This window comes from Schistocerca serialis, chromosome 4, assembly GCF_023864345.2.
Source record: "Schistocerca serialis cubense isolate TAMUIC-IGC-003099 chromosome 4, iqSchSeri2.2, whole genome shotgun sequence".
Taxonomy (NCBI): Eukaryota; Metazoa; Arthropoda; class Insecta; order Orthoptera; family Acrididae; genus Schistocerca; species Schistocerca serialis.
In genome coordinates this window covers 101016098-101038783 of record NC_064641.1, presented here as the reverse complement: position 1 = coordinate 101038783, position 22686 = coordinate 101016098, and the positions used below count along the sequence as shown (strand labels likewise).

The 22686-nt window shown below is 44.2% G+C and overlaps 2 protein-coding genes across 2 annotated transcripts in view; one reads left to right on the top strand and one right to left on the bottom strand.

The window, feature by feature from the left end:
• Positions 1 to 22686, top strand: part of LOC126474895 (TBC1 domain family member 14-like) — a 332809-nt gene that overhangs the window by 2299 nt on the left and 307824 nt on the right. The window lies entirely within an intron of this gene.
• The window catches only part of LOC126474896 (transcription factor BTF3 homolog 4-like), a 37271-nt gene that overhangs the window by 9817 nt on the left and 4768 nt on the right, over positions 1 to 22686 (bottom strand). The gene's annotated exons all lie outside the window — the stretch shown is intronic.

The following is a 22686-nucleotide window of genomic DNA, read 5'->3' as shown; positions in this document are numbered from 1 at the left end:
GCACTGGTGTTTTTTTAGTAGTTGAAGAGAAACTATTGGAGATGTCGATCTTTTTAGCTTCATGAGCACTGGCAATTTCAAACACGTGGATTTTTACCCTTTAAAAATCGCCTCCCTCTAGCCCCTCCTATTTGGAGTTTAAGTTGCCATAAAAGCGGGAAGCCACCGGGGAAAAGTGTAACGAAATCCTAGCAGCTCAAGTGTGATCATTTTAATAGTAAAATTTTGAGCGCCGGAGACGACCAAACATTGACGGTATTCTACCAAATCATCAATATTTACACTGAAGAGCCAAAAGTCTGGTACATCTGCCTAATATCGTGTAGGGCCCCCGCGAGCACGCAGAAGTGCCGCAACTCGATGTGGCATGGACTCGACAAATTAGTGCTGGAGGGAATTGACACCATGCGTCCTGCAGGGCTGCCCATAAATCCGTAAGTGTACGAGGGGCTGGAGATCTCTTCTGAACAGCACTTTCCTAGACATGCCAGATATGCTCGATAAAGTTCATGTCTGGGGAGTTTGGTGGCCAGGAGAAGTGTTTAAACTTAGAATATTGTGTTCCTGGAGTCACTCTTGAGCAATTCTGGATCTGTGGGGTGTCGCATTGTCCTGCTGGAATTGCCCAAGTCCATCGGAATGCACATGAATGGATGCAGGGGATCAGATAGGATGGTTACATACGTGTCACCTGTCAGAGTCGCATCTAGACGTATCAGGGGTCCCATATCACTCCATCTGCACACACCACACACGTTACAGATTCTCCACCAGCTTGAACAGTCCCCTGCTGACATGCAGGGTCCATGGATTCGTGAGGTTGCCTCCATACCCGTACACATCCATTTGCTCAATACAATTTGAAACGAGATTCGTCTGACGAGGCAATATGTTTTCAGTCATCAACAATCCAATGTCATTGTTGACGGGCACAGGCGAGGCGTAGAATTTTGTGTTGCGCAGTCATCAAGGGTACACGAGTGGGCGTTCAGCTCCGAAAGCCCATATCGATGATGTTTTGTAGAATGGTTCGCACGCTGATACTTGGTGATGGCCCAACATTGAAATCTGCAGCAATTTACAGAAGGGTTGCACTTCTGTCACGTTGAACGATTCTCCTCAGCCGTCGTTGGTCCCATTTTTGCAGGATCTTTTTCTGGCCGCAGCGATGTTGGAGATTCGATCTTTACAGGATTCCTGATATTCACGGTATACTTGTGAAATGGTGGTACGGAAAATCCCCACGTCATCGCTGCCTCAGAGACGCAGTGTCCCATCACTCATCCGCTGACTATAACACTCCGTTCAAACTCAGCTAAATCTTGATAACTTGCCATTGTAGCAGCAGTATGCGATCTAACAACTGTGTCAGACACTTGTCTTACATAGGTGTTGCCAAATGCAGCGCCGTATTATGCCTGTTAACGTATCTCTCTATTTGAGTACGCGTGCCTAAACCTGTTTCTTTGGTGCTTCAGTGTGTAACAGCCTTTTGTCAAACAACTCCTTAGTTAGCGAGTGGGCCACACGGGTTAGCCAAGTGGTCTGAGTCGCCTGATCACGGTTCGAGCAACTTCCCCCATCAGTGGTTTGAGTCCTCTCTTGGGCATGGGTATGTGTGTTGTCCTTAGCGTAAGTTAGTTTAAGTTAGATTAAGTAGTGTGTAAGCCTAGGGACTGATTGACCTTCGCAGTTTGGTCCCATAGGAACTTACCACAAATTAGCGAGTGGGTTGTGATTGTTGTCCACAGGCAAGTACGTATAGGCCACGCAACATCCTACAACAAATGTGTAGTGGCTATTGTTGGTGGTTCTTGATATCAAGATCTTCAGCTTGGTTGCCGGCGAAAGCCTCGGGCCTTTTTTTAATACAAACTTTACGCTGGGGGACACATATCCTCGTAGGGTCAAATGAAAATCCGCTATTTGAAAGCAGCAACAGTGATATGTAAGATGCAGAAGTGGCATCAGATCGAGAGGCTCACCTCGCTGTAAGATGAATAACACATATACCAGCAAATGCTAGGCGGTACCTTACATTGAGATCAGAGCTAAGCAGTAAAACAATATCCAGGGCGCTCTCTTGCTGTCTGCCCCTGAGTACTTTAGGTGTGAGCCCTGAGAGTACCAATGTGGAAAAGTACTACTTCCAGTTATGAGATCTTTTGGACACTGATTAGACGGCGAAATCTGTATCAGCTATAGACTGACATCCTCACAGGAGTGACTTGAACGTGATTTAATTAGATGTTTGGGAACATAGACTTTGGGCAGATCAGTGGCACTAAACGGTGTTGGCAGTTCTCTGTGAAGAGGCAACCCCAGTTCCCGGAAACCATTGTCCAAGAAACAAAAATATGAATACATTCTCAGAGCTGACCGAGGTTTGTGGGAAGGTGACTTCAGTTATCAGGTGATTTCTGGAACTCGAAATGCGCTCCCAAACGTTTCCAATTGGGAAATCTTCTGAGAAGCTACTATCTCGCTCCGATTCGGCTGATAGTGAAGTTGTACAACAGCCCACCCTCCACTATTGGGCAGGGAATGAAAGATGGGAAAAAAGCCAGCGCATCGCTTATACCAGTGGTAATGGAGCCTGGAAGGAGGTAGAGAATGGATAGAACGCTTTGGCTTGAGGTGAAATAAAGACCAACACTTGATAAAAACTTAAAGTTGGTGACCAGATAGGTATCACCTCATATCTATTACAAATATAGTTCCATCTTTTGTAATTTAACAGCTCCCCCATGTGGTTAACATGCAGATTTCTATCCTTTGCTGTTGCGCACTCCTTGATTATAAATACATCGAAATAACATTTTCTTTACATTTTTTTCTGCCATCGTCTTTTAGAGACTGCAGCAACATTATGTACACCTGGGCCGATGACATATGTTTATTTTCTTAGCAGCAGAACAATTATATGGCTTCGCACCGGGTCTAGTTTGTGGGTGTGATGCACATCTGAGGCACAAATTAAAATTTTGTATTCAAGTTTTCTTCCGGTAAGGACTTCAGAATTGCTGTATGGAGCTAGTGTTCGATCATCCGTCCAAATAAATGTCACAAACGTTCCCCGAAGAAGCCGCATTTGATTTTTACCTTCGTCATGGTCAGTTCTATAATGAAGTCTTCGACAAGGAGGTCTAAAGACTGTGTCATGAGGCGATTTTTGTCGCTGCTACTTGAATAATCGCTCCGTGTGACAACGTACTCCCTGCTACTGACGCGACTAGCAGCAACTAAAAACTAGAGGTGACTGGAATGGAGCATGTTGAGTTCTATTAGTCATGTGAGCTAGTCGCAGCTACCGAGCGCAGATGTCTTCTCGTCTGACAGCTCAGTCGCTAGACGCTCTCTTGTTATCAGACGTAGCGGTCAACTAATTTTGTTTGTTCATTGGGTTTATTTTGTTTATGTTTCTTTGCCGCCACGACACAGAAGTGGAAAGTAAATGTGTGCCAGTGGCCAGGCAACGATGTCTTGAATTTTTTTTATGTTTATCTGAAATATGAAGGGCTGTGGGACACAAGCAACAATAATTCCATGAAGAAGAATGCACAGCAAAATGCTCTCTAAGATAAAAAATAAAACACACACACACACACACACACACACACACACACACACACACACACACACACACTCACTCACTCACTACCAAGGAATTATGCGAATGACATGGAAATTGGTGGATGTGATGTGCATGTACAGACAACCAAATAATACAGTTTTAGAAAAATTGGATGGTTCATTGAAGAGAAAGAGCTTTACAAATTGGGCAAGTCAGTGACGCATTGGTCCATCTGTGGTCCTTATGCATGCAGTTATTGGGCTTTGCATTGATTGACAGGGATGTTGGATGTCCTCCTGACGGACGCCATGCCAAATTCTGTCGAATTTGCGCATTAGATCGTCAAAATCCCTAGCAGATTGGGGGGCCCTGCCCATAATTGTCCAAACGTTCTCAGTTGGGGAGAGATCCAGCTACCTTGCTGGCCAAGGTAGGGTCTTCCAAACACAAAGACAAACAGGAGAAACTTTCACCATTTGTGGGCGGGCATTATCTTACTGAAATTGCGCAGGTCGCACCAGTGTTTTAGAAGGGTAGTAAGAGTAATCCATCGACCTACAGACCTATATCATTGACGTCGGTTTGCAGTAGGGTTTTGGAGCATATACTATATTCAAACATAATGAATCACCTCGAGGGGAACGATGTATTGATACGTAATCAGCATGGTTTCAGGAAACATCGTTCTTGTGCAACGCAGCTAGCTCTTTATTCGCACGAAATAATGGCCGCTATCGACAGGGGATCTCAAGTTGATTCCGTATTTCTAGATTTTCGGAAAGCTTTTGACACCGTTCCTCACAAGCGACTTCTAATCAAGCTGCGGGCCTATGGGGTATCGTCTCAGTTGTGCTTGTGACTTCCTGTCAGGAAGGTCGCAGTTCGTAGTAATAGACGGCAAATCATCGAGTAAAACTGAAGTGATATCAGGTGTTCCTCAGGAAAGCGTCCTGGGACCTCTGCTGTTCCTGATCTATATAAATGACCTGGGTGACAATCTGAGCAGTTCTCTTAGGTTGTTCGCAGATGATGCTGTAATTTACCGTCTAGTAAGGTCATCATTTAGAAAAGATTGCTGTATGGTGTGGGAGGTGGCAGTTGACGCTAAATAACGAAAAGTGTGAGGTGATCCACATGAGTTCCAAAAGAAATCCGTTGGAGTTCGATTACTCGATAAATAGTACAATTCTCAAGGCTGTCAATTCAACTAAGTACCTGGGTGTAAAAATTACGAACAACTTCAGTTGGAAAGACCACATAGATAATATTGTGGGGAAGGCGAGCCAAAGGTTGCGTTTCATTGGCAGGACACTTAGAAGATGCAACAAGTCCACTAAAGAGACGGCTTACACTACACTCGTTCGTCCTCTGTTAGAATATTGCTGCGCGGTGTGGGATCCTTACCAGGTGGGATTGACCGAGGGCATCGAAAGGGTGCAAAAAAGGGCAGCTCGTTTTGTATTATCGCGTAATAGGGGAGAGAGTGTGGCAGATATGATACGCGAGTTGGGATGGAAGTCATTAAAGCAAGTACGTTTTTCATCGCGGCGAGATCTATTTACGAAATTTCAGTCACCAACTTTCTCTTCCGAATGCGAACATATTTTGTTGAGCCCAACCTACATAGGTAGGAATGATCATCAAAATAAAATAAGAGAAATCAGAGCTCGAACAGAAAGGTTTAGGTGTTCGTTTTTCCCGCGCGCTGTTCGGGAGTGGAATGGTAGGGAGATAGTATGATGGTGATTCGATGAACCCGCTGCCAAGCACTTAAATGTGAATTGCAGAGTAATCATGTAGATGTAGATGTAGAAATGTAAGCCCGGGGTGGCTTGACACGAAGGGCAACAAAAAGGGGTGTAGAATACCATCGACGCACGCTATGCTCTATGAGTGACACCCAAAGGAGTCCTGCTTTGAAAAGAAATGGCACCCCAAAACATCACTCCGGGTCGTCGGGTCGTATGGCGAACGACAGTCAGGTTGGTATCCTACCGCTGTCCGGAGCATCTCCAGAGATGTCGTCAGCCTGAAACTCATTGACTGTTGTGGAATTGTCTTCAGTGAAGAGTCGTGCTTCGAGTTGAACCCCGATGACCAGCGAAGTGGTGGTCTAATGCGACAATTTGACAGTATTTGGCATGATATCCCACAGGAGGACATCCAACTACTTTGTCAATTAGTGCCAAGCCAAATAACTGCTTGCATAAGGGCCAGAGGTGGACCAACGCATTATTGACTTGATCAGTTTGTGAAGCCCTGTTGAATAAATCATCCAATTTTTATGAAATTGTAATCATTTGGTTGCCTACACATGTGCGTCACACACATCTAACGATTTCTGTCCCTTTCAGGTAACTCCTTCACTTTGAGTAATGGTTTTATTATTATTTTTTATTTATTTTTAGTGTGTAGTTGTAGAAGATAACTTTCAGAACTGAATGAAATTTGACTGAACATCCCCTCTGAGGAACCTCTGAGAAAAATTAACAACATTAAGGACAAAATGAATTAAAGTAAGTGAAGAAATCCTTGAAAATTGGCAAGGGAGCAGAAAATGTGTATAATCCCAAATTAATTTGGTTCAATGAAGCAGATTCAGCACAAGCCAAGCGAACGAGTCGTTTCAGAACTATATGGATTGGTTTGTTCGACATAACAAACGAGGAATGAGATTTTAACGGCACTCTGCTAGCTGCTACCAACTGATACAAACCAGCAACTCCGTGTGACCAGGCATGGAGTGGTGACCACGAGTTGTGGCGGCCTCGAGTGGTAGCAGCGACAAATGTCGCTCCGCGTGACACAGGCGTAACTATAGCAAGAGTGAAAATGAAATTGTCCGCTTGATCACATTTACGTCGGCTTAAAAAATATTACCCTATGTGTAACAATATTTTCTGTTATTACAGTAATGTTTCCAGTTATCTCGCTATACAGTCGTGAGCAGGTTAATATCCTCAGCCCTGAGCTTTTTAGATTTTATGCATGAGAAGTTTATGTTGGTGGTCACTGTGTTGTTCTGGTACAAAATAACACTAAAATCCTGTTTTTTTTTTTTTTTTTAAAGAAAAGAATATTGTGATCCATTCAAATGACATGTATGCTATATGCTACGTAAAGACTTATATACGATTTTTATCCTGGTAATGACGTGCTTTCAGGGATTCCTTTGATAGATTTCATTTATAAACTGTCAACTCAAATACAGAAATGAATTTATGTAAGTACTACTAAACGTCATTTCATTATTATGTATAAAAATGCAGTCAGAAAATTTTTCATATGAAGCGATTTCAAAAAGTAACAAATTATTATAGCAAGCCAAATAACTTTTATTGAATGCTGCTGTAAATTAGAAAATGATACAGATACATGAAATTATTTTTAACATATTTGTCAGGTCTGTATAAACGATTATCAGATGTACTACCAGTTGTTCAGTTCCTTGATTATAGAAATCCTGTCCATGGTTGTGGAGCCATTTGAGTCTGCTGTGTGAGTCTGCTCATCGTCGGAAATCTGCGATTCTTGCGAATGAGTTCTTCGATGGCCTGGACGTCTTCTTCTGAGGTCTATGTCGATGACTTTTTCGCCACAGATAGACGAGACGCTGCATTTTATCCATGTTCTGCAATATAGATGGTTTACCCATCAAGAATCGTACTGTCTCGCGTACTTCAACTTTGGAGAAGGTTTCTGGTTGCCGCGCCGCTCGCCCCCACACTGCTATGCACGCATTATCAGTACCACACCAGAACTGTGTCTGCAGGACACCCAGAACATGAACTCTCTTCAGAGAATGCAGCACTCCTGTAGCGCAATGATCGTAACGAGGGACAACATGTGTAACTGATTTTCTGAAGTTCCTACAGACATGGTTCATTTTGCATTTTTTTATGGAACTGTAAAAAAAAAAAAAGTATTTCAGTGAAACAGTTGCACAATTGTGAGACCCTTAGATGCAGACAACCCACATTTGAAACAATTTTTCTGAGTTTTACTCATTAACTCAGGTAAATGGATGGCACAGAACATCCTTGCTGTTTATGATGGTTCAGGCTTTGGTGTTCTGGGGCACTTCCTTATTGTGAATACATCATCGTTGTCGTCATATGCCGCCTCTTCTTCATTCTCTCCTTGTATTCTCTCATGTGAATGTGAAAACGTAGGTCGTTGCCAAATGTAGACCCAGAGCTACATTGAGAGAACTCTGTCGCTGTATTGTTGTGATGAAATAAACAATCACTCATTCAATAACGTATGGCATACATTATTATATTACAGCTTTTTCTAAACACATTCTCGTTCAAAATCACTAAAAACAAGCGTAAATCACATTTATTTCTCGAAAACAGCTTTCTTCAGTCAGATCCCCCCCTGCAGGTCTGGGGGTTAGAATAGGCCTAAGGTATTCTTGCCTGCTGTGAGAGGCGACTAAAAGGAGTCTCACACGTTTCAGCCTTTATGTGATGGTCCCCTGTAGGGTTTGACCTTCATTTTTCAAAATTTTCCCGAAGAGCGAGCCAATTGGGGAAGGGCGCCTTACATTGTGCATCGTGTCCATCGTGCGCTGAGACCTTACGCATCTGTCGTCAATGTGGATCTGCTCTTTCGCTAATTCTCCAGCTGTTGGACGAGGTCACCCTCGTGGGTGCGTTTTCTTCCAACCACTGCGTATTATCGTTTTCTGCGCTGACGATGATAATGGACTTGTTTGCCCATTTGCACTTTATATCCAGCACGGTAGCCAGTCCATTGTGGTCAGGCCGCCATGTACCCTGTTGTTATAACTACGCAGGGATCGCTCTGCTGATGTCTGCAGCATTAACTCCTCACATGTGCCAAGGAGTCGATGCCTGTCACCCTGGGACATCGGAACTCCCGGCAATGGCCATCCTACCAGGTGGCCTTTGCTACGGCTGGGTGGTGATCGTGGGGAGGACCCCCGGTACACCACACTTGCTAGGTAGTAGCCTTTAAATCGGCCGCGGTCCGTTAGTATACGTCGGACCCGCGTGTCGCCACTATCAGTGATTGCAGACCGAGCGCCGCCACACGGCAGGTCTAGAAAGACTTCCTAGCACTCGCCCCAGTTGTACAACCGACTTTGCTAGCAATGGTTCACTGACAAAATACGCTCTTATTTGCCGAGACGATAGTTTAGCATAGCCTTCAGCTACGTCATTTGCTACGACCTAGCAAGGCGCCATTATCAGTTACTATTGATATTGATTCATGTACCGTCAAGACCGACGTTCTTCATTAACGGATTAAAGTTAAGTATTCCACCAGCTACGTCCGTTTTTCTAAATTCTAATTTCCTTGTCCTGTTCCAGACCTCACGCCAGCCTGCGTGAGCTAAAACGCGTGCCTTTCGGCCTCCTCTAGTAACACGGTGTTGGCTCTCCTGCCAACCAAAACAGTCCACCACCAGCAGTCTCTAAGTAATCAAGGTCCAACTTCAATGCAAAGAAATGCAACCCCAAATTGTTTCACTCCCTGGCCACACCAAGGGAGGAAAGCCAGTGTAAGGATGGCAGCGAAGCTTATTCGCCCCAGTACCTCGTATGTACGAGAGTTGATGGGGAATATTTCATGTCAATGAAGTCTCAGTTTTTTGTGGAGCATTTAGAGGACAAGTTTGGGGAGGTGGAGGGCTTGTCCAAAATGCGCTCTCGGTCAGTCTTGATAAAAACAACATCCTCTTCCCAGTCATGGGCATTACTCGCTTGTGACAAGTTGGGGGATGTTTCTGTTACCATCACGCCCCATAACAGCTTAAATATGGTCCAGGGTATTATATTCCACAAGGACCTTCTTTTGCAGTCTGACGACGAGCTGCGCACCAATTTAGAGCGGCAATGTGTTAATTTTATCCGGCACATCCATCGGGTTCGAGGGACAATCAAGTTGCCACCAGTGCCTTCATCTTGGCCTTTGAGGGTGACACATTACCCGAGAATGCCAAGGTGATGGTTTACCGCTCTGATGTCAAGCTTATTTGTTTTCAAACAACATATTATTCCCTTCAACGTAGCTCCCTTCGGCAGCTATACACTGAAGTTGTTCCCAGTCTCGGTAGCAGTGCTGAAAGGCTTCTACTGGGAGAACGTCTAACATGTCGGTCACATACTTCTGGATGTTCTCCAGAGTCCTAAAATGACATCCTTTTGAGACGTTTTTCAATTTCGGGAAAAAAAGTATCACAAGGATCCAGGATCAGGTGACTAGAGAGGTTGTGGAACAACAAGAATGCCTTTTGAGGTCAAAATTCTATGGTGTAAATGGCTTTGTGACATGAGGCGTTGTCATGATGCAGCATCCACTTGTCTGCAATGCCCGGTCTCACTCGATTCATCCTTTTCCTGAGCCTTTCGAGGACATCGTTGTAAAACACATGTTTGACAGTTTGTCTTGGACTGGTCTGATCCCACAAGAGCATGTGCATATTCGACGGTTTCGTCTCTTTTTGAATTTGAAGGTCTTCCATAGTGCAGTTCATCTTCAACGTGTTCTCGGCCTTCCAAAAATGATTTGTGCGAGCGAAAAACGTGTGCTCTTGATAAGGAATGTTCCCCATAGGCCTTTTTAGACGTCACACTCGTGGATTTCCTAAGTTTATCACAAAATTTGATTGTCTAACGTTGCTCTAAATTCCGCTGTTTCGTTTTCGTAACACACAGCTTAAACTCAGCTTCCCTGATGGCCATCTCAAAAATTATGTTATGGGTGTACGGAGCTGAAACTCGGACTGAGCATAAGGAAGGCATGAACACGGTGGTCTACACAAACAAGCAACACAGCATTGCCAGATTACTCGCAGTGTTGTCAGTCTTATTACTTTTCTCACACATCTCGTATGTTGGTGGTTGGGAGAGAGTGGATTGGAGAGCTGAAAAAGTATAGGTGGCTCGAAAAATCCATTGTGTGTTCACATTTATACAGTTGTGGATTATGAATGGAGGAAACAACGACATCTCTCAATCGCGCGTAATAATCATCCTGGGGATAGCGATCCATTGTTTCTGTATCTGTAACATCAACAAAATTTAGAGAAAGCTTTCTATAAAGTTGACTGCAATACTCTTTGAAATTCTGAAGGTAGCGGAGATAAAGTACAGGGACAGAAGTCTACAGATTGTACAGGAACCAGACTGCAGTATGAGAGTAGAAGGACATGGAAGGAGAGCAGAGTCGAGAAGGGAGTGAGACAGGATTGCAGCCTATCCCAAATGTTATTCAGTCTATACACTGAGCAGGCGTTCAGGGGAAAGAAATAAAAACTTTGATGTTTGCCAGTGACATTGTCATTCTGTCAAGGGACGGCAAAGGACTTCGAGGGACATATGAAGTGAATAGATAGTGCAAGGGTAATGGAATGTAATCGAACTAAATCATACGATACTTAGGGAATTCGATTAGAAATTGAGTTACTGGAAGTAGGAGAAGAATTTTGCTATTTGGACACCAGAATAACGGACGTTGGCCGAACTCATACCGTGTCTGACCTCTTTTTCCTCAGCGTAGTGCAGCATCTCGACGTAGCGTGGACTCCAAGTCGTTGGAAGTCCCCTGCAGAAATATTGAGCCATGCTGCCCCTATAGCCTTCTGTAACTGCGAAAATGTTGCTGGTGCAGGATTTTGTGCACGAACTGATCTCTCGAATATGTCCCATAAATGTTCGATGGGATTCATGCTGGGCGATCTGGATGGCCAGATTATTTGCTCAAATTGGCCAGAATGTTTTTCAAACCGATTGCGAACAATTATGGCCTGGTGTCATGGTGCATTGTCATCCATAAAAATTCCATCGCTGTTTCGGAGCATGAAGTCTATGAATTGCTACAAATGGTCTTTAAGTAGCTGAACATCCAGAAGATCCAGTCCATTCTAGGCAGGCGCAGCCTACACTGTTATGGAGCCACAATCAGCTTGCACGGTGCCTTGTTGAAACTTGGGTCCATGTCCTCATGAGATCTGCGCCGCCCTCAAACTCTACCATCAGCTCTTAACAACTGAAATTGGGACTCATCTGACCAGGCCATGGTTTTCGGTTGTCTAAGGTCCAACCAATGTGGTCATGAGCCCAGGAAAGGCGCTGCAGGCGATGTCTTCCTGTTAGCAAAGGCATTCGTGTCGGTCATGTGCTGCCATAGCCCATTAACGACAGATTTCATCACGCTGTCCTAATGGATACGTTCGTCGTACTTCTCACATTGATTTCTGTGATTCTTTCACGCAGTGTTGCTTGTCTGTTAGCACTGACGCCACTACGCAAACGCTGCTGCTCTCGGTCGTTAAGTGAAGGCCATCGGTCACTGTGCTGTCTGTGGTAAGAGGTAATGCCTGAAATTTGGCATCTTCGGCACATTCTGGACGCTGCACCGAGCGGAATACTGAATTCCCTAACGATTTTCGAAATGGAATGTGCCGTATGTCTAGCTCCCACTACCGTTTCACATTCAGTGTCTTACAATTCCATCGTGCGGCCATAATCACGTGAGAAACCTTTTGATATGAATCAACCGACTACAAATGACAGTTCTGCCTATACGCTGCCCTTTTATACTTTGTATACATGGTACCACCGCCATTTGTATATGTGGATGTCACTATCTCGTGACTTCTGTCATCTCAATGCAAAATGCAGACTGTAATGGTAAAGACGAAATGTGTTTACACTGAATATAACTTTAAGTGTTTGGAAGTCTTTTCTGAAGGCATTTGTCTGGTGTTTAACTTTATGTGGACGTGAAACGACGATGACAAACAGTTCAGACAAGGGGAGGATTCAAGCTTTTGAGCTGTGGCGCTTAACAGGAATACTGAACAGTACGCGAGCAGATCAGCAGATCGGATACTATTGAAGTACTGAATCGAAATGGGAAGAAAACAAGAGTGTTGCACGACTTGACTAGCAAAAGGGTTGTTCGATGGGATAGAGCCTGAGACATAATGATCCACTTGGTAATGGATGAAAATGTGAGAGATTGCAAACTGTAGAACAAGACTTGACTACAGTGAGCAGGTTCAAATGAATGTCGGCTTCATTAGTTATGCAGAGGGGGGTTGTTTTGGGGAGGAGACCAGACAGCGAGGTCATTGGTCAGTTATGCAGAGGTTTAGAGACTTGCGCTAGATAGACTAGCATGAAGAGCTCGTCAAACCAGTCTTTGGACTGATGACCAATCACAGCAGCAACAGCATCAGGGCATATGCCATGCGATCCTGCCACGAAACTTTACCAGATCCAACCCTCCATCATTTCGTGATGATGGTGCAGACTTTCAAGGGTAATGGAGAAAGGTTTCAGGGGTAATGGAGAAAGGTAAATGTATCAGTTTGAGGTAAAGGACCCTGGTCTGGATATAGTTCGGATACCTCTGACAGTGGATTACGTGCACCAGTCCTGGTGTTGCTAGGATTGTAGCACGTACATGTAGAGGTTGGGATAATAACGTAACAAATCCAAAGCAGATGGCGTACTGTGTACTGACACGAGCAGTCCTGGTGTACAGTGTCTGTACCGTAGTAGACTGCAGTCTATTTTTAGAAGTTTAAGCAATAATGTCAATCAGTCCTCACCAAATGGAGTTGTACCAAGTGAAGGTACTTGCGGACATGAGCAAGCAAATGGTAGCAGTAGAGAAGCGGAAAGGTTGTACAGGACCAAATACCCACGTTGAAGACATCCGACTCACACCATGTTTCAAAGACTCTTCCAGCGATAAGTGAAATAGGGCAGTTGGTGCCAAAGGACAAAGACTGACGGGGACGACGAACTACACAGACTCCTGCCTTAGAATATGCTGTGCTTGCTCAAGTGGACGAGGCACCTGCAATCATCAGTTGAATAGTTGCAAGTGAAATGAGTGTTTCACAGAGTACTGTGTGGCGAGCGTAGCGGGAAATGCAGCTACAGACATAATATCCACGGGAAGTTCACGCTTTGACTCCCGCTGACTTCTAACCTCGTGTCGTGTTCAGCCAGTGGTTCTTGCAGCACCTTACAGTCGATCCTCATTTTCCTGCTTATGTACTTTTCATGGATTAAGCCTGTTTCACCAGAGACGAAATGCTAAATAATCGCAATTGTCATGTTTGGGCTAATGAGAATCCCCACGCTACAGTTCTGAAGAATCATCAGTACAGATTACCAATCAATGTATGGTCAGGCGTGGTCATTGATTACATGCTTGGTCAGTTTCTTCTTCCCCCTTGCTTAAATGCGCCATTGTACACTGTGTTTATCAGAGACATACTACTCAGGTTTGTGGGACATATCCCACTTGTTATTCGAATGTGTTTCCAACATGATGGAGCCCCATCTCACTTTGGACTGAAGGTTCGTTAACACCCGTGTCAGACGCTCCCTGAAAAGTGGGTAGGCGGAGGAAGACTTGTTTCGTAGCCAGCACGTTCACTTGATCTCGCCCCACTTGATTTCTTATCCATGTGAAAGGTCTGGTGTACAAGACGCCTGTCGAGACTGAAGATGATCTGGCAAGAATTCTCACCGCCTGTATCAAGAGTTGAAACGACACCGAGGATATTGGAACGGTTATGACAGAACTTCGTGCGACAATGCTATGTCCGCATTGACGCTGGGGAGGGGGGGAGCCATTTTGAACAAATGAACAAATTTTGTAAATGTAGAAGGATATTCAGTACGTCATGATCATGGTTCGGAAGTGGGGCCCTTAATTTGAGCGCTGCTTGAGGCAGTAGATTTTCGTTTATAATTTACGACTCTATCATTTCCAGACTAATATATTTACCCTTCTCCATCATCTCTGAAAGTATGTAACATCATAAAGAAATCGCCCTGTGTAACAGATGCTGACATACCGCTAGGGCGACATGATGAGCCTTACACGGTGTATGTTTTGTATATTGGCCCTAATGATCTCAGGTCAGATAGTATGCGTGGGATATGGACCTACCACTGGAATGGCCATCTTCCAGTTATGCAAAATTGCCTATAGAGTCTGGGATACCTTACCATATCGCGACAGACGATTAGCGTATGTGACCTTTCAGAATGGCTACTCTCGTCGTGCCGGCTCTGTATTGGGTGCAGTACTAGTTGCCACCAGTTTTGTGGTTTATAACTACCTCGAAACGCAGAGGTAAACTCCTATGTGTGTTCTTCGGTGCACTTCCTTGATATTAGTAGTAAGGTGGAAGTTCTTGGAGCAGCTCATAACATTGACGGAAGAAGACTGAAAACACATTGCTATTTGTCTCTTGCCCACCACCATTCCATACGTCATTCCTTCTCCCACAACCGCGAAAAGTGCCTAAGTAGACGTAATGTAATTGGAAACATTATTACGTGTATTGACTTTAAGGTAATGCAGGGGGCAAACTTCAGTTGGCAACCTTCAGTTCGATGGCAGGATGCTGGGAAAATTAGTCAGTCTACATCTGAGACTGCATACAAATAGTTCATGCATTCCGTCTTACGATACTGCTCAAGTGTGTGAGACTCAGTTCAGATGGGACTAATACAGGATATGGAACTATACAAACAAGTGCAGTACGAAGGTTCACAGATTTGGTTCTCGCGTGGAAGAACGGCACGAAGAAGCTGAAAGAACTGAACTGGCAGTCGCTTGGAGACAGACGCAATTATCCACGAAACCTTACTTACAGAGTTTCAAGAACCAATATTAAGTGAAAAATCTAGAAGTATTCTCCAGCCTCCAACGTATATACACTATGTGATAAAAAGTATCCGGACACCTGGCTGAATATGACTTACAAGTTGGTGGCGCCCTCCATCGTTAATGCTGGAATTCAATATGGTGTTGGCCCACCTTTAGCATTGATGACAGCTTCCACTCTCGCAGGCATCCGTTCAGTCAGGCGCTGGAAGGTTTCTTGGAGAATGGCTGTCTTGTAACCACTCCGCCACAAGCCGTGCATTATGAACAGGTGCTCGATCGTGTTGAACGATGCAGTCGCCATCCCCGAATTGCTCTTCAACATTGGGGAGCAAGAAGGTGCTTAAAACACCTATGTAGGCCTGTGCTGTGACAGTGCCACGCAAAACAAGGGGTGCAAGCCCCCTCCATGAGAAACACAACCACACCATAACACCACCGCCTCCGAATTTTACTGTTGGCATTACACACGCTGACATATGACTTTCACCAGTCATCGCCATACCCACACTGTGCCATCGGATCGCCACATTGTGTACCGTGATTCGTCACTCCACACAATATTTTTCCACTGTTCAGTCGTCCAATGTTTACGCTCCTTACACCAAGCGAGGCGTCGTTTGGCACTTACCGGCGTGATGTGTGGCTTGTGAGCAGCCGCTCGACCATGACATCCAAGTTTTCTCACCTCCTGCCTAACTGTCATAGTACTTGCAGTGGATCCTGATGCAGTTTGGAATTCTTGTGTAATGGTCTGGACAGATGTGTACCTATTACACATTGCGACCCTCTTCAACTCTCGGCTGTCTATGTCAGTCAACAGACGAGGCCGGCCTGTACGCTTTTGTGCTGTACGTGTCCCTTCACGTTTCCACTTCACTATCGCATCGGAAACAGTGGACCTAGGGATGTTTAGGAGTACGGAAATCTCACTTACGGACGTGTGACACAAGTGACACCCAATTACCTGAGCACGTTCGAAGTCCTTGAGTTCCGCGGAGCGGCCCATTCTGCTCTCTCACGATGTCTGATGACTACTGGGGTCGCTGATATGTGGCAGTATAATGCACCCAATATGAAAAACGTGTGTTTTTGGAGGTGTCCGGATACTTTTGATCACATAGGAACCGCAACGACGCGATTAGCAGCGCGCTCAGAGGCATTCAAGCTGTCATTTTTCCTGCGCACTATTCGTAATTTGAAAGGAAAGAAACCACAACATGTACAACGTCACGTGCCCTCTGGCATACACTTCACAGTGGTTTGCAAAGTGTGTGTGTGTGTGTGTGTGTGTGTGTGTGTGTGGAAGTCATTGTCCAATGAAAATGTTGACGAGCATGATTGGCAACAGGCAGCGCAAGGGAGAGATTTAGGCCAACGTGCGCAGAATCAGCGTAACTCGAACTGTCTGCTTTGAGCGGCAGTTGCCGTAGATTGCAGTGTCGGCAAGTTTCGCGCAAATGACGTGGGTGTACGGTACGTATGGAGTTACGCAGGGAGATACCAGACAAGGTGAAGGCTGCACGGAATGGCAGTTTCGCAACTTGCGAGGCTGCACTGCGTCATGGTGAGAACCAGCTGTTGTCAAGAACGCCTTAGTAGTGCTCATGCAGCGCTGCGACTACACCAGTTCTTCACGAAATGAAAAAAATGAACGATCAAACGCAAAATTTTGCTTGTGGAGTTATCCAAATTATCTGTTTTACGTTGTTCAGATTACGCGATAAATCACACAAATTTAAAGGTTGCCGATTCAGTTAAATACACCGGGACTACAACTATGAAAAACTTAAATCGCATATAAAATATTGCGCGGAAGGCGAACGAAAGATAATGTTTTTTTTGGCAGAACACGTAGATGAAGATGATGATCATGATGAAGTCCTATACTCCGAGGAGCGTTCGGGACGATGCGGGAGACCCGCATCGCTGTTCTAGGCTAGGTCCTAGTGGAGGTGGTTTGCCATTGCCTTCCTCCGACTGTAATGGGGATGAATGATGATGGTGAAGACGACACAACTCAGTCATCTTGAGGCAGGAAAAATCCCTGACCCCGCCGGGAATCGAACCCGGGACCCTGTGCGAGAACGCTGCCGCAAGACCACGAGCTGATGATGCAACAAATTTACTAACAAGGGGAGGCCGCCAATTGTGAAATTCAGGTTCGATTCATACTGCGCATAATAAAAGCTCATGGCCAGAGGTGCAATGTGGCAAAGCACCAAGATGCACTTCTCAGCCGTTGTCGAGAAAATCGACAGTAAAAGAAACCGTTGCTGTCAAATACACTCTACGATTAATAGTTTTCCACAGCGTCGTGGCGCAGCGGTAAGCGCTCGGGTTCGTAATCCGAAGGTCGCCGGATCGAATCTCGCGCCATGCAACTTTTTTTATTAGTATTTGTTTTTTGTAATTCAAATATATATACATATAAAATTCCCGGCAATCAGTTGGAACAATTATGCATATAATAAGTTGTTGAAAGTCGTTAGTCGTGGAAAAACTGGCGACTTCGAACTTGATTATGTTTTCCGCAAACAGAGTTGTATTTCACAAATGTTATTAATTGCCTTATTGTCTTCATAATGTTTACCACGTGTAGTTAACGGAAGACGTAGAAACGATATTCCGAAGCGAATACGTATAGTGTTAAGTCAAACGTTCGAATTAGAATAGAGACCCCACGAGATATATATATATATATATATATATATATATATTTGAATTACAAAAAACAAATAGTAAAAAAAAAAGTTGCATGGCGCGAGATTCGATCCGGCGACCTTCGGATTACGAACCCGAGCGCTTACCCTTGCGCCACGACGCTGTGGAAAATTATTAAAGGTAGAGAGTATTTCACCGCAACGGTTTCTTTTAACCCTCGATTTTCTCGACAACGGCTGAGAAGTGCATCTTGGTGCTTTGCCACATTACACCTCTGGCCATGAGCTTTTATTATGCGCAGTATGAATCGAATCTGAATTTCACAATTGGCGGCCTCCCCTTGTAAGAGACAGCCTACACGTCTTCTGGAGTATTGTTGCGAGATCCTTACCGGATGTGACTGACAGAGGATATCCAGAAAATTAAAAAAAGAGCAGCTCATTTTGCATTATCGCAAAAGAGTGAAGAGAGTGTCACGGTATGTTACGTGAGTTAGGGTATCAACCATTAAAACAAACGCGGTTTTCGATGCAGCGAAATCTTTACAAATTATAATCACTAACTTTCTCCTCCGAATTCCAAACCCTTTTGGAATTTCCCAGCTACACATGCAGATGACTTATAAGTGAATATCTACATCCATACACAACGAACCAACGTGAAGTGCATGGCATAGGGTACTTCTCATTGTACCGGTGATTAGGCCTTCTTCCCGTTCCATTCAAATATGGAAAACTGGAAACGCGATTGCTTAAATGCCCTTGTGCGCACTGTAATTGTGTAATCTGGTCCTCACTATTCCTTCGGGAGCGACACATTGGGGGTTGTAGTATATTCCTAGAGTCATTGCGTTCAGTCCGGAACCACGCGACTGCTACGGTCGCAGGTTCGAATCCTGCCTCGGGCATGGATGTTTGTGATGTCCTTAGGTTAGTTAGGTTTAAGTAGTTCTAAGTTCTAGGGGACTGATGACCACAGATGTTACGTCCCATAGTGCTCAGAGCCATTTTGAACCTAGAGTCATCATTTATTTCTGGCTCTTGAAACTTGTTTTTCCAGCATGTCCTTGACGCTCTTCCTAAGAGTCAAACGAACCTGAGACCATTCGTGCTGCCCTTATCTGTATACGTTCTGTATCCCATCGCTTGTTTAATTCTGTTTGGTACAGGTTCCTCACATTTGGGCAATATTCTAGGATGGGTAGTATAAGAGTCATTTGCACAAGTATCCTACTAAAGAGCCGACGTCTGCTACCTGTTTTACCTACGACTCAGCCTATATGATTGTTCCACTTCATATCCGTAGGAACTGTAACACCTATGTCTTTGTATGAGTTGACTGATTCCAACTGTAACTCACTGATATTGTAGTCATAATTATCTTTGTGAAGAATATAATTTTACTTTTCTGAACGTCTGAACGAGTCACCAGTCTTTGCATCACTTTGAAATCTTATCAAGCTCTGACTGAACAATTGTGCAAACTTTCCAGACATACTTCATAATAGGTAACCGCATTATGCAAAGAGGTTGTCATTACTGTCAATATTGTCGCCAAGGTCAGTATTATACAACATGGATAGTAAGGGTTTCAACACACTTCTTTGGGGCACACCTGAAGTTACATGTATACCTATCGATGACTCGCCATGCAAGATATCACGCTGCGGCCACCCTATTAAAATATCCTCAATCCAGTCAGAAATTTCGCGTCATACCCCATACGATCGTATTTTCGGTAATAAGCGTAAGTATAATACACATCAACGTGCCTCTGAAATGCACGCTTGGAATAATAGAATGTGAAGCTTACTGGTGAAGCATCTGTTACACCCCTGTTGTAAATAACGCGTGCAAGAATGTACGCGAATGATTTTGAATTCAGAATTGTATTTTGTCAATGGGTCATAGTGTAATGCATGCATTGAAACAGACAGTCGTCGCTTTGAATAGTTGGAGTGAGCTTAATTGTAACCATAAAGTATAACTGGGTTGTTTTAGTAAAAAGTATACATTTCCGTCAGTTCTTTATCACTTCTTCCAGATTATAAGTACGAATGACAGTCATAAAGTTTCAAGTATCACCTCGAAAAAATCAAACCGCGAACGTGAGACTTAGTGACGTTGCTAGTCCTTCTCTGCGTATTCACCCTCCAATGTGACACGATATTCCCAATGCTGGATGATTTGGCGGAGACTGTGGTTGTTGAAAATCACATCCTCGACATTCTGTGAATGACTGCCACACAATTGTTTCTCCATCTGTGATAGGTTTTTGAATAGATCTTGAGGATATGTATTTTTGTGAAAACCAGAAGCGCATGATTTTAACACCTTTATTCCAGTTACTAGTTTCGACAGAATCGTGCTGTCAACTTCACTTTATGAAAAGAAGATAGGTAATCGGTAATCTGCAAGGTCTTAAAATCAAATCTTGACTTTCACAAAAAAATGTCTATATCAACAGATATCGTCCCGACAACATATGTATGTCATATAGATCTTCAGAACATGAAGTGGATTACGGAAATATGTAGTGTGCTATTTATAAAAGGATTACTGGAGTTCATATCTTCATAATTAACAAAGGTACTTGAAAGGCAATCAGTGTGGTTAATGTCCCCCTGCTAGCAGAACAACATTTGCTTGAGATACGTTTTTGTTTTTATTATTTGGATCTGGACAATATAATATTTGGAGTAACGCCAATGAAAATGAAATGGCACCCGAAGAAAACGAAATGCAAATTTTAGAGTGCCTTCGGCGTCGAAACCGTCAGAGAGGTAATACACATCAATGAATCTTTCCGACGGATTAAAACCGTGTGTGGGTCCGAGATTCGAACTCAGGGCCTTTGCTTTCGCGGACATTTGCTCTATCGACTGAGCTATCCAAACCCAACTCTCGACCCGCCCTCACAGCTTTACTTCCGCCAGAACCTCATTTCCTAGCTTCTAAAGGTCTCGAGTTTGAGGCTTGGTCCGGCACAGAGTTTTAATCTGCCAGGAAGTTTCATAACAGCCCACTCTCTGCTGGAGAGTGGAAAACTCATTCTACAAGCATAATGTTTTGCGGCATAATGACTGGACCATTATATTTTCGAGCATGCAGTCGTAATAATTTCCGTTCATTCACAGGTACTTCGGCCACATACCTTTCGGCTATCTTCAGTCGCATATACAGGGCTATTACAAATGATTGAAGCGATTTCAGAAATTCACTGTAGCTCCATTCATTGACATATGGTCACGACACACTACAGATACGTAGAAAAACTCATAAAGTTTTGTTCGGCTGAAGCCGCACTTCAGGTTTCTGCCGCCAGAGCGCTCGAGAGCCCAGTGAGACAAAATGGCGACAGGAGCCGAGAAAGCGTATGTCGTGCTTGAAATGTACTCACATCAGTCAGTCATAACAGTGCAACGACACTTCAGGACGAAGTTCAACAAAGATCCACCAACTGCCAACTCCATTCGGCGATGGTATGCGCAGTTTAAAGCTTCTGGATGCCTCTGTAAGGGAAATCAACGGGTCGGCCTGCAGTGAGCGAAGAAACGGTTGAACGCGTGCGGGCAAGTTTCACGCGTAGGCCGCGGAAGTCGACGAATAAAGCAAGCAGGGAGCTAAACGTACCACAGCCGACGGTTTGGAAATTGCTACAAGCCCTGACACCCGATGACAAAGTCAAACGCTTTGAATTTTCGGCGCGGTTGCAACAACTCATGGAAGAGGATGCGTTCAGAGCGAAACTTGTTTTCAGTGATGAAGCAACATTTTTTCTTAATGGTGAAGTGAACAGACACAATGTGCGAATCTGGGCGGTAGAGAATCCTCACGCATTCGTGCAGCAAATTCGCAATTCACCAAAAGTTAACGTGTTTTGTGCAATCTCACGGTTTAAAGTTTACGGCCCCTTTTTCTTCTGCGAAAAAAAACGTTACAGGACACGTGTATCTTGACATGCTGGAAAATTGGCTCATGCCGCAACTGGGGACCGACAGCGCCGACTTCATCTTTCAACAGGATGGTGCTCCACCGCACTTCCATCATGATGTTCGGCATTTCTTAAACAGGAGATTGGAAAACCGATGGATCGGTCGTGGTGGAGATCATGATCAGCAATTCATGTCATGGCCTCCACGCTCTCCCGACTTAACCCCATGCGATTTCTTTCTGTGGGGTTATGTGAAAGATTAAGTGTTTAAACCTCCTCTACCAAGAAACGTGCCAGAACTGCGAGCTCGCATCAACGATGCTTTCGAACTCATTAATGGGGACATGCTGTGCTGAGTGTGGGAGGAACTTGATTATCGGCTTGATGTCTGCCGAATCACTAAAGGGGCACATATCGAACATTTGTGAATGCCTAAAAAAACTTCTTGAGTTTTTGTATGTGTGTGCAAAGCATTGTGAAAATATCTCAAATAATAAAGTTATTGTAGAGCTGTGAAATCGCTTCAATCATTTGTAATAACCCTGTATTTGTAATCAACTAGATCTGGGTTATATGGAGATAAACAAGGTGGCGCACGAAAAGCCGGCCCCAAGTACACAATTCTCGCCAATTACACACGAATTGTTGCCTGCCACGAGCAGATACTATAATAAATAGATATACGTGTAACAACTAGGCTATGAAGAACTGACAAATAAACTAATGCAAGCAACAGCTTCGAAACAATAGATAATTGGCGAGCGGCAATGAGCTGTCTAATACTCGGGGCCCGTTTTTCGTACGCTATCCTGTGCAAGTTCGTGGTCTAGCGGTAGCGTCTCTTG